Genomic DNA, 12211 nt, shown 5'->3' on the forward strand with positions numbered 1-12211 from the left:
TCCAACTGGCTAGATCCAAGATCCTAACACATAAGGGTAGGATTCAAACTCTTAATATTGGTTGGCAACCCTGTTTGTTATAGATTACAGTCAGAAGTGATGCTGGCGTGAGCTCTACAATCAATCCATCAGTCACTGGTATCTTTTGAGTGCTTACTGTGCACAGAATGCTGTACTGTACTGAGAAGCAGCGTGGCTCAGTGGAAAAGAGTATGGGCTTTGGAGTCAGAGGTCATGGGTTAAAATCCTGGCTCCGCCAATTGCCAGCTGTGTGACTTTGGGCAAGTCACTTAACTTCTCTGTGCCTCAGTTATCTCATCTATAAAATGGGGATTAAGACTGTGAGCCCTGTGGGACAACCTGATCACCTTGTAACCTCCCAAGTGCTTAGAACAGTGCTTTGCACATAGTGAGTGCTTAATAAATGCCATCATTATTATTGTTATTACTAAGCTCTTGAGAGAGCACAATAAAACAGAGTTGGTAGACACATTCCTTTCCCACAATCAGCTTCCAGTCTACAAAGCCAGTTGTGCCTTCTCAGCTAGGTCCAGGCCTCATAGCCCCTCGTCCCCCTCTCCATCCCCACTGTCTTACCTCCTTCCCTTCCCCACAGCAACTGTATATATGTATATATGTTTGTACATATTTATTACTCTATTTATTTTACTTGTACATATCTATTCTATTTATTTTATTTTGTTAATATGTTTGGTTTTGTTCTCTGTCTCCCCCTTCTAGACTGTGAGCCCACTGTTGGGTAGGGACTGTCTCTATATGTTGCCAACTTGTACTTCCCAAGCGCTTAGTACAGTGCTCTGCACACAGTAAGCGCTCAACAAATATGATTGATTGATTGATAGCCTAGGTTTGTCAGCCAGTTCTGTCAATTCAATTCCCCCTTGTCACCCAACACTTTGCTACCCAAAGGACTAGAGTAATTAGGTTTTCTTTTTTATTTTGTCTTTCAATGCATCACTGGAAACACTACGGCCTAGTAACATAATTCAGTGTTAAATTTTTTGAGGTTGGTAAAAATCTTTCTGTTTGTGAAGAGGATTTCTGAAATATAGGAATTCCTCAGGTTTAACAGCAGTGTATGTTAGTGGAAAGTGACCCACAATCATGTCTTCTTCTATATGTGCTTTCAGACCCAAACTTCAGGTCCCTTATTAGGGAAGAAGTGTGGCTCAGTGGAAAGAGCACAGGCTTTGGAGTCAGAGGTCATGGGTTCAAATCCCAACTTCATCAATTGTTGGCTGTGTGACTTTGGGCAAATCACTTTACTTCTCTGTGCCTCAGTTACCTCATCTGTAAAATGGGGATTAAGACTGTGAGTCCCCCGAGGGACAATCTGATCACCTTGTAACCTCCCCAGTGCTTAGAACAGTGCTTTGCACATAGTAAGCACTTAATAAATGCTATCATTATTATCATTTTTATCATGTTTCTTTTCATGAGGAGGGGAGGGAGAGAGTGCAATGGCAAGAACATGGACTCAGCCCTTCTTATTTACTGGCCCCCCCTTCACTATCCTGGGGTTCTGACCTGCCTTGCCAGAGCAGAACAGGACCACAACTCACCTCCACACATTTGAGTATTTTAGGAAGGCTTTGGAAATGATGGACTCTGGATGGCCCACCTGAGCAGAGAGAAACCTGAAAACAGTTCCATCTACCACAGTGTTCTGAACTTCCTACTGTGTTTGTTGTACTTGTTCCAGACTTCTTGATATGCTGTCTGTATGTAATTCAATCTTTCCTCATGTGTCCATCACCAATTGCCCAGTACTCTTTTTAGATGGTGTGCCACTGAGGGTCTCATCTATCCCTTACTGCACTCTTCTCCAGTACTTAGCACAGTGCTTTGCCCATGGTGGTTGCACAATAAATGCAATTGAATGCGTGATTGACTGGCTGAACTTGGTGAGAGAGCTCAGATTAAAAGTGTCTAACTGTAAATGGGATGCCTAAAAGATAAAACTGATATTTGTTAAGGGCTTATGATGTGTCAAGCACTGTGGCAGATACAAGACAGGCAGATCTTTGTCCCTGTGCCACACAGGCTCACACTATAAGGAGAATGGGTATTTAATCCTGATTTCACAGATGAGGAAATTGAGGGACCAAGAAGTCAAGTGACTTGCCCAGGTAATTCAGCAGGTAAGTGGCAGAGACAGGCTTAGAATTCAGGTCTTCTGACTCACTGGCCAAGGTTCTTTACACTAGATGCTGAGTCTTGTGCAAAAGAAAGGTATCCAAGAACCCATTTCTAAAAGCTGCTGTCTGGCTGGCATTCTTCTTTCACTCAGTGCTGGTATGTTGATTCCAGGTCTACTAGCTCATGTGCAACATGTCCCACCCTATTTTTCTGGACAACTGCTGATATCCTCACATAGTCCACAGTTCCTTGTCTGATTGCTGCTTATTAGTTGTGGTTTTTTACGGTATTTGTTAAGCACTTACTATGTGTCAGGCACTGTTCTAAGCACTAGGGATGATACAAGCTAATCAGGTTGGACACGGTCCCTGTCCCACATAGGGCTCACAGTCTTAGTCCCCATTTTACAGATGATGGAACTGAGGCCAGAGATGTGAAGTGACCTCCCAAAGGACACAAAGCACACAAATAGCAAAGCCAGTGTTAGAACCCAGGTCCTTCTGACCCTAGGTCCGTGCTCTATCCACTAAGCCATGTTGCTTCTCTATTGGCTATAGCACTACAGGTCTTCTTTACCAGTAATTTATTTCAATGCCTCTTCTCCCTTCTACTTAGACCAAGAACTCCACATAGGACATGGCCTGCATTCAATCTGATTATTTTGTATCTACCCCAGCATTTAGTTCAGTGCTTGGCACATAGTAAGTGCTTAATGCCATAATTATCACTATTATTTTATAGATTGGCAGCCCCTTCACCTTTATAACCATGACCCTAATTTCCACATAGGAGCATACACTTTTCCTCCCATAATTTTCTTAGAGAAGCAGCATGGTTTAGTGGAAAAACCATAGGCTTTGGAGTCAGAGCTTGTGGGTTCTAATCCAAACTCTGCCACTTGTCAGCTGTGTGACTCAAGGCAAGTCACTTAACTTCTCTGTGCCTCAGTTACCTCAGCTGTAAAATGGGGATTGACTGTGAGCCCGATGTGGGACAACCTGATAACCTTGTATCCACTCCAGTGCTTAGAACAGAGCTTGGTGCATAGTAAGCACTTAACAAATACCATTATTATTATTATTATTTTAATTTAGGCAACTGTGGGGAAAGCCTGTAACACCTCCACTTTGCATTAACAGTGCAGATGGGTTCCAGGAGGAGAGGAAGGGTGGGGATTTGTATTGCCCCCTTAAATGATTCACCTGTTGATGTGAAGAGAAGCAGCGGGCTCTAGTGGATAGAGTATAGGCCTGGGAGTCAGAAGGATCTGGGTTATAGCCCCGGCTCTGCCATTAGTCTGCTGTGTGACCTTGGGCAAGCCACTTAACTTCTCTGTACCTCAGTTACCTCATCTGTAAAATGGGGATTAAGACTGTGAGCCCTATGTGGGACTTGGACTGTGTCCAATCTGATTTTCTTGTACCCACCCCACAAATGCCACAATTAATTATTATTATTATTACAGCCTTCCCAAGGGCAGAAATGATGTGCCTCTCTAGTCTCGTTCCTTCCCAAATGGCTAGTGCAATACTCTGCTCATGGTGAGAGTTCCCTAAATATCAGTGATGATGATGAGCCCCAGAGAAACAATGCTGCGTGGGACAATAGTGAGAGGAAGATATCTGGGCCATAAAGCCAGAAGGGATCTTGGAAGATCACATCCCACTTCCTGTCTGTGAGCAGTGCACCAGCTCTGGGATTCCCAAGCAGTAACCCTTTTTCCTGGAAACAATGAACTGCTAAGATCAGTCAAGACCAAACTCATTCCTGCTGTTCCTTTGAGAGGCTCCCGTGAGTCAGCAAAGATACTTCCCCTGCCAGAGGAGAGGATGTGTGAGAAAGTCCTCAAATTTCATAGAATGTTTATGTTTTCCCCTTCAAAATGAATTCCACTCCCACAGATGGTGCCAAGCTAATGGTTTCGGAAACTGAATTCCCTGTTTGGCTACTGAGCAGCACATAATAACCTGAGGCTTCCCATTCTGCCCTGAGCAGATGGATCAGAGGTGAGAACTGCCCTCATCTAATCACCACCCAGTGTGTTAATCAGATCAACACCTACGTGAACACACACCCTAACAGTCTAAAATGTAATTAGTTTAGCAGTGAGAGCCTCACTCCTGCTAGCCCAGACCTTGCGGAATGACCTGCCCTTCTTAATTCACCTCTTTGGTTCTTCAGTTTATAATGAACAGATAGCACATCTCCCCAAAACTGAAGACACAAACAAATGCTATCTTGACCATGATTTAACTCCCTTAGAGGAAGTGTGCATGACCAATTTTGAGCATCTCTTTGTTCACTTTTCAATCAATCATATTTATTGAGCACTTACTTCGTGGAGAGCACTGTATTAAGCACTTGGGAGAGTACAATATAAGAGTTGGTAGATATGTTCCCTACCCACAATGAGCTTACAGTCTAGAGAAGGAGACAGACATTAATATAAATAAATTACAGATATGTACATAAATGCTGTGAGGCTAAGGGAGAGGTGAATAAAGGGCACAAATCCTAATGCAAGGTTGACACAGAAGGAAGGGTAGAAGAAGAAATGAGGGCTTAGTTAGGGAAGGTGTCTTGGAGAAGATACGTTTTTAATAAGGCTTGAAGCTGGAGAGAGTGAATATCTGTCACATCTGAGAAGGGAGGAAGTATCAGGCCAGAGGTGGGCCATGGGTGAGGCGCTGTTGGCAGTGAGATAGATGAGGTCAAGACACAGGGAGTAGATTTGGATTAGAGGAGTGCAGTGCGTGGGGTGGGTTGTAGTAGGAAATCAGGGAAGTAAGGTAGGAGAAGGAAAGGTAATTGTTTTAAAGCCTATGGCAAGGAGTTTCTGTTTGATGAGGAGGTGCAATGGCAACTCACTGGAGGAGAGGAAACGGATTGAATGGTTCTGTAGTGAAATGATCTGGGAGGCAGAGTGAAGTATGGACTGAAGTGGGGAAACAGAGGAGACAAGGATGTCAGCAAGGAGGCTGATGCATTAATCAATTTGGATAGAACAAGTGCTTGTTTTAATGGCGTAACAGCTTGGATGGAGAGGAAAGGGCAGATTTTAGCAATGCTTCGAAGCTTGAACTGACATGATTTGGTGACAGACTGTATGTCTGGTTTGAATGAGAGATGAGTCAAGGATAACATCAACGTTAATGGCTTGTGTTACAAGAAGTATGGTGGTGCTGTCTACAATGATGAGAAAAATCAAGGGAAAGAAGGGGTTCGGTGGGAAAATGAGAAGTTTTATTTTGGACATGTTCAATTTGAGGTGTCAGCAGGACATCCAAGAAGAGATGTCCTGAAGGCAGGAGGAAATACCAGACTATAGAGAAGGATAAAGATCAGGGCTGGAGATGTAGATTTGGAAATCATCCTCACTGAGACAGTAGAAGCCATGGGAGCGAATGAGTTGACCAATCCAGTTCAATGTGTAAACATGCCTGGCTGAGAAATTCAATCTTGTTTTTGTTTGCTCTAATACAAGTGGATTTGAAATTAGCCTGAAGGTGTTGGTTATGATGATTAAGTGGCATTTACTGAGTGCTTACCGGGAGCTGAGCACTGCATTCAGTGCTTGAAAGAGCAGAACAATACAGAGTAGGTAGACATAATCTTTGCCCCCAAGGAGCTTACAATAATAATAATAATAGCAATTATTATTATTATTGTATCTATTACAGGCTTACTATATGTCAAGTATTATTTTAGGCCCTGGAGTATATCCAAATTAATCAGATCAGAAACAGCCCCAGTTCCACATAGGATTTACTAAGAAAGAAGGAGAACGGGTACTGAACCTCCATTTTACAGATGAGGAAACTGAGGCACAGCACAGTTAAGTGGTGTTCCCAAGGTCACACAGCAGGCAACTGACAGAGCTGGAATTAGAACTCAGGATCTTCAATCATATTTATTGAGCCCTTACTGTGTGCAGAGCACTGTATTAAGCGCTTGGAAGAGTGTAATTGAACAGTTCAACAGACACGTTCCCTGCCTACAACAAGCTTACAATCTAGAGGGAGAGACAGACATTAATGTGAGTAAATTCAGGATATGTACATAAATGCTCTGGAGTTGCGGGGCAGGGGTAAATAAAGGGAGCAAATCAGGGCAACGCAGAAGGGAGTGAACAAAAAGGAAATGAAGATTTAGTCAGGGAAGTCCTCTTGGAGGAGTTGCACCTTCGAAAGGCTTTGAAGGTGGGGAGAGGGGTGGTCTGTCACATATGAAGAGGAAGGCATTTCAGACCAGAGGCAGGGTGTGAGTGAGAGTTTGGCCACTAATTCCCAGGTCTGTGCTCTTTCCACTAGGCAGTAATGCTCCTTGATCTATGGGAATTTTGCTAATCCAACCTATAAAGCATTCTGAGAACACTAATATACTATTGTCTAGGTTGGGGACAGGGAGAGGATAGGGGATGGGGTAAGCAAGCATCCACTCTAATTTGAGGGCCTCAATAGGGAGACAAATTACAGAAGGCCCCTAGCTGCTCTGGCTCCTGAAGACCTTCCAGCTTGAGATAGGCTTTCTCTCCCAGCAGCCTTTTTTCCCTGCACTAAGGCAGTGTTTCTTCATGGCCAGAATCCCAGGTTGGACTGGACCAGGAGACTATGATGCCTTGGGGCAGATATGGGGTTCAGATTGACTGTGCTAAAGAGCCCCCAGTGTGGCATAATATAACAGACATTGTGACACTAGGACGTTTACAACCCATTAGATCCGCTAGTCCCCTGAGAGTAGGAACTCCGCATTATATTCTGGTGTATGCTCCACTGGGTTTATTTCAGTGTTCAATACTACTGATTGAGTGATTGATTGATTGACCTTGGAACACTGTATCATTGCAGCCTCATCACAAGTCCCATGCCAACACCAATCCCACACCCCAAAGGTCCGAATTCTGTGAGTTCACAAAAGAGATGATCTCATGAATTCACCTCCTTTTCCATAAGAGGGAAATAAGTGACAAGAGATGGAACAGAAAAGATGTAGCAGCTAAATACTACTTCTACTACTACTAACAATAATCAGTAACAATACTCATAATTGTGGTAATTTTTAAGCTCTTGTCTTGTCTTATGCTGTCAAGTTATCTCTGACCCATAGCGATGCCATGGACACATCTCTCCCAGAACGCCCCACCTCCATATGCAATTGTTCTGGTAGTATATCCATTGAGTCCTCATGGGTAAAAGATGGAAATGGTTTACCATTGCCTCCTTCCACTAAATAAACTTGCGTCTCTGCCCTAGACTCTCTCCCATGCCACTGCTGCCCAGCACAGGTGAGTTTTGACTTGAGGCAGATGGCCTTCCACGCACTAACCACTGCTCAAGCTAGGAATGGAATGGTTAGGCCTCTGTTTTACTCTCCCTCTCATAGTCAAGACTTGTAGAGTACTGGGAACTCTCCAGATGCAACCCTGAGAGGGGGTAAGTGCTTACTATATGGAGTAATTACAGGATCAGACCCATTTCTGTGTCTCACAGAGGGATCAGAATCTAATGGGGGGAGACAGATATTTTAGCCAAATTACAGATGAAGAAACTGAGGCACAGAGAAGTTAAGTGACTTGCCCAAGGTCAGCCAGCAGGCAAGTGGTAGAGCTGGGATCAGAACCCAGGTCATCTGACTCGCAGTCTCGTACTTTTTACACTAGACCATGTTGCTTTTCACGATCATTCATTCATTCATTCAATTGTATTGAGTGCTTACTGTGTGCAGAGCACTGTACTAAGCGCTTGGGATGTACAAGTTGGCAACATATAGAGACGGTCCCTACCCAACAGCGGGATCACAGTCTAGAAACGATCATGCTTTGATTACATCACAGGCTTCTAACTGTCAAATCAGGAAAAGCCAGAAAAGTCAGCAAAATCAGATTGAATTTGGGAAATTCTTCAGTCAATTTTATAGTCAAGATTTTTTGAGGTCTGCTGTGTGCAGAGAACATAGTAAAAGATAAAGTTACAAATGTGCTCCCTCTCCTAGGAGGTTAAAATTGATTGGAAGCAATTTATTTTAAAACCCCATATGGAAATTATACATGAAATACATCAGTACCCATATGGAAATAGCCCTATTCCCAGTTGGAAATAGGTCATAGCCACAACCCAGCAGTCTTGTGGCTGAAAATTGAAAGAGCTGTTACATCGCCAACCTCCAACTAAGGAAAGAGCACAGGCCTGGGAGTCAGGTGATCTGAATTCCAATCCTAATTGCTTGCTGTGTGACCTTGAGCAAGTCACTTAGCATCTCTGTGCCTCAGTTTTCTCAACTGTAAAATAATGACTCAATCCTCCTCAATCCTACTAAGACTTGTGAGTCCCATGTAGGCTCGTGTCCAACCAGATAAACTTGTATCTTCACGAGCCCTTAGAACAGTGCTTGACACATAGTAAATGCTTAACAAATACCATGAAAGGAAAAAAAAAAAAGGACTGAAGCCAGTTGACAAGATGTCCAGGCCAAAACCTAGGAGAGAGCAAAAGAAGCCTCTCCTCTTCAGAACTGTGAATCCAACCTCAGAAATAAAGGATGAAGAGCCCACCTAAAATGCATCAGGACCCCACACCAATTCACTGAGTAATTAGAAGTTTTCTGATGTTTCATCGGAAACACTTCTGCATCGTGAGTTTTGTTTGGGCACCAAGGGTTCATATTCCATATCAACCTGTACCAGGAAGAATCTTCTAAATCAAGTAAAGGGAAGCATCACTGACAACACCCACTAACAGCCCTGTTAAATTTGTAGTGGCAAATAGCCACCAACCAAAAGGAAACAGCTGTGAGGGTTTTTCAGCTGGCAGATTAGTCATTTATTTGGCTAATGACTGGAATTCATTTAGTTCCCATGCCAATGGATTTCTCAGCACATGGAGATTTATGGAGCCCCAAATTGGGGAATTTCTTTTCATGGTATTTATACTTTTCACACACCATTGGACTGGCTTGCCGATTCACGGAGCATTCTACGATAGGGTGTTTAAATGCTGACTTCCTCTTCAAAGCTCATTATCCCTGTCAAAATCCAACCCACTAAAGATGGCCATACTTTAGGTAGTGTAAAAATAGTGTTTCTATCAGTCAGCAGTTTCTAGGTGTCCCACGTGTCTTTCCAAAGTCTCCCCAGGTCTGTATCAAAGACATGAGGTTGCAATGTCTTCTTATCTTCACCTCTCACCTCCAAGTTGATCAAACACATATTTCTTAGTGTCTTACATACAGGCCCCGGTCTTAAGAATCTCTCACATTGCTTCCTCTTCCATTTTACTAGCAGAAAAAAGAGGACTGGAGAAATTGTATTTATTGAGAACTTACTGTGTGCTGAGCATTGATCTCAGTGCTTAGGTGAGCACAATGGCCTCATGGCCTAGTGCATAGAACACAGGCCTGGGAGTCAGAGGACCTGAGTTCTAATCCTAGATCCACCACGTGTCTGATGTGTAACCTTGGGCAAGTCACTTCAATTCTCTGAGCTTCAGTTACTTCATCTGTTAAACACGGATTAAGACTGAGCTCCATGTGAGCTCAGACAAAAACTCCTCACTATTGGCTTCAAAGCTCTCCATCACCTTGCCCCCTCCTACCTCACACTTCCCTTTCCTCCTTCTACAGCCCAGCCTGCACACTCCACTCCTCTGATGCTATCCTTCTCACTATGCCTAGTTCTCACTATCCCGCCATCGATCCCTGGCCCATGCCCTACCTCTGGCCTGGAATGCCCTCCCTCCTCACATCCGCCAAACTAGCACACTTCCCCACTTCAAAGCCCTACTGTGAGCTCAACTCCTCCAGGAAGCCTTCCCAGACTAAACACCCCCTTTCCTCTGCTCCTCCTCCATTGCCGTGACTCCCTCCCTCTGTTCTACCCCTCTCCCCACCCCACAGCACTTGTGTATATATATATATATATATATATGTATACATACACATATATAATTCTGCTTGTTTCATTAATGTGTATAAATTTTATTTATTTCTATTGATGCCTGTTTACTTGTTTTGATGTCTGTCTCCCTCCTTCTAGACGGTGAGCCCTTTGTTGGGTAGGAATTGTCTCTGTTGCTGAATTGTACTTTCCAAGCACTGAGTACAGTGTTCTGCACACAGTAAGCACTCAATAAATATGACTGAATGAATGAATGAATGAATGTGGAACAGGGACTTTGTCTAATCTGATTAACTTGTATCTACCCAAACACTTAGAACAGTGCCTGACACATAGTAAGCACTTAAGTACCACAAAAGTAATTATTACAATTATTATTATAATATTGCTCCAGGTTCCTTCTTGAGTCTGCATGAGGAGAAATTATACTGCAACTCTCCTTTTACATTAATGCTGTATTTACATTAGAGAAGGCAGCTTCTTCTATGCAAGAAAAGCTAGGGAAATCTAGGGGCACGGACACAGCTGATATCAATGAAGAAACCATGGCAATAGAAAACATTCCACTCAACAATAAGTCAATTGTGCCCCACAAGAAGAGCAGCAGTGACAGCCAGCGCTCCGAGACGTATCTCATGGGCCCCCCATCTTTGATACTGCTGAGGTTTTGCCGGAGGGGTCCACAGGATCTAGCATGCCACAGCCACAGTCAATTTTGATCAGAGAGCTCTCTTTTCAGATAAAGACAGAGCTTCACAAGCCGGGTCCTGGGATTTGCCAGCTCTCCCTGCCTCCGGGGAAGGATATTTTGCATCTTCTCTTGTCAAAGTCAGTTCTGCAGGCTAGTAGAAAGGTCTCAGTTATGCAGCCTAGGGTAGCTTCTAGCTTAGACAAACCCGATTCACCCAGGGGAGACAATCTAGACATGTGAAGTGGGAAAACATGCCAAGGCAGCACAAAACTTTTTTTTTTTTAATTTGGAAATGTGGCCGTTCCTTCCTTCCTTAAAATTTGGAAGCCTGAGCTTCTGTTTCAAAACATGTATTTGGCAGCTGTCCTGTAGATGGATAAGGTGGTCAATTAAAACAGGAGCTTTATGCATGTCTAGAGGCACTTTTAGAGAATGAAATCACATCTAATAAGTGGTAGATTTCCAACTTGAAGAATATTGATGTTAGATTTGTTTAGGGTTTTCTCACCCAAGTATTATTCAGCATCAGCAACAGAGTCACCAGTTTTGGATGTCCATATACTGTGTGCAAAGCACTATATTTTACTCCTCTACTGAACATCCTTTGTGGGCATGGGACTGTACTGAATGCCTGTAATTTGCAGAGTATTGCACTGAGTGCTTTGAAGAATGTGTCTGTTATATTGTAATAATGTACTCTCCCAAGTGCTTAATAATAATACTACTACTAATAATAATAGCATTTATTAAGCACTCACCATGGCAAAGCACTGTTCTAAGCACTGGGGAGATTACAAGGAGATCAGATTGTCCCACGGGGGGCTCACAGTCTTAATTCCCACTTTACAGATGAGGGAACTAAGGCACAGAGAAGTTAAGTGACTTGCCCAAAGTCACACAGCTGACAATTGGCAGAGCCAGGATATGAACCCATGACCCCTGACTCCAAAGCCCGTGCTCTTTCCACTGAGCTATGCTGCTTCTCTAAGCAGAGCAGTGTAGTACAGTGCTCTACACACAGTAAGTGCTCAATAAATATGATAGATTGATTGATCCAAGATGTAGAGTGCTATACTTATGGAGCATAGGCCTGGGACTCAGAAGGACAAGTCACTTCACTTCTCTGCGCCTCAGTTACCTCATCTTTAAAATGGGGATTGACTGTGAGCCCCCCATGGGACAACTTGATCACCTTGTAACCTCTCCAGCACTTAGTACAGTGCTTTGCACATAGTAAGTGCTTAATAAATGCTACTATAAAAAAAAGGACCTGGGTTCTAATCCCAGCTCCACAAAGTGTCTGCTGTGTGATCTTCAGCAGGTCACTTCACTTCTCTGGGCCTCAAATACCTCATCTGTAAAATGGGGATTAAGACTGTGAGCCCTATGCAGGTAAGGGACTGTGTCCAACCCAATTACCTAATATCTACCCCAGGGCTTAGTACAGTGTCTAGCACATAGTAAGTGCT

Source organism: Tachyglossus aculeatus, chromosome 7 (genome assembly GCF_015852505.1).
Source record: "Tachyglossus aculeatus isolate mTacAcu1 chromosome 7, mTacAcu1.pri, whole genome shotgun sequence".
In the NCBI taxonomy this organism is placed as follows: domain Eukaryota; kingdom Metazoa; phylum Chordata; class Mammalia; order Monotremata; family Tachyglossidae; genus Tachyglossus; species Tachyglossus aculeatus.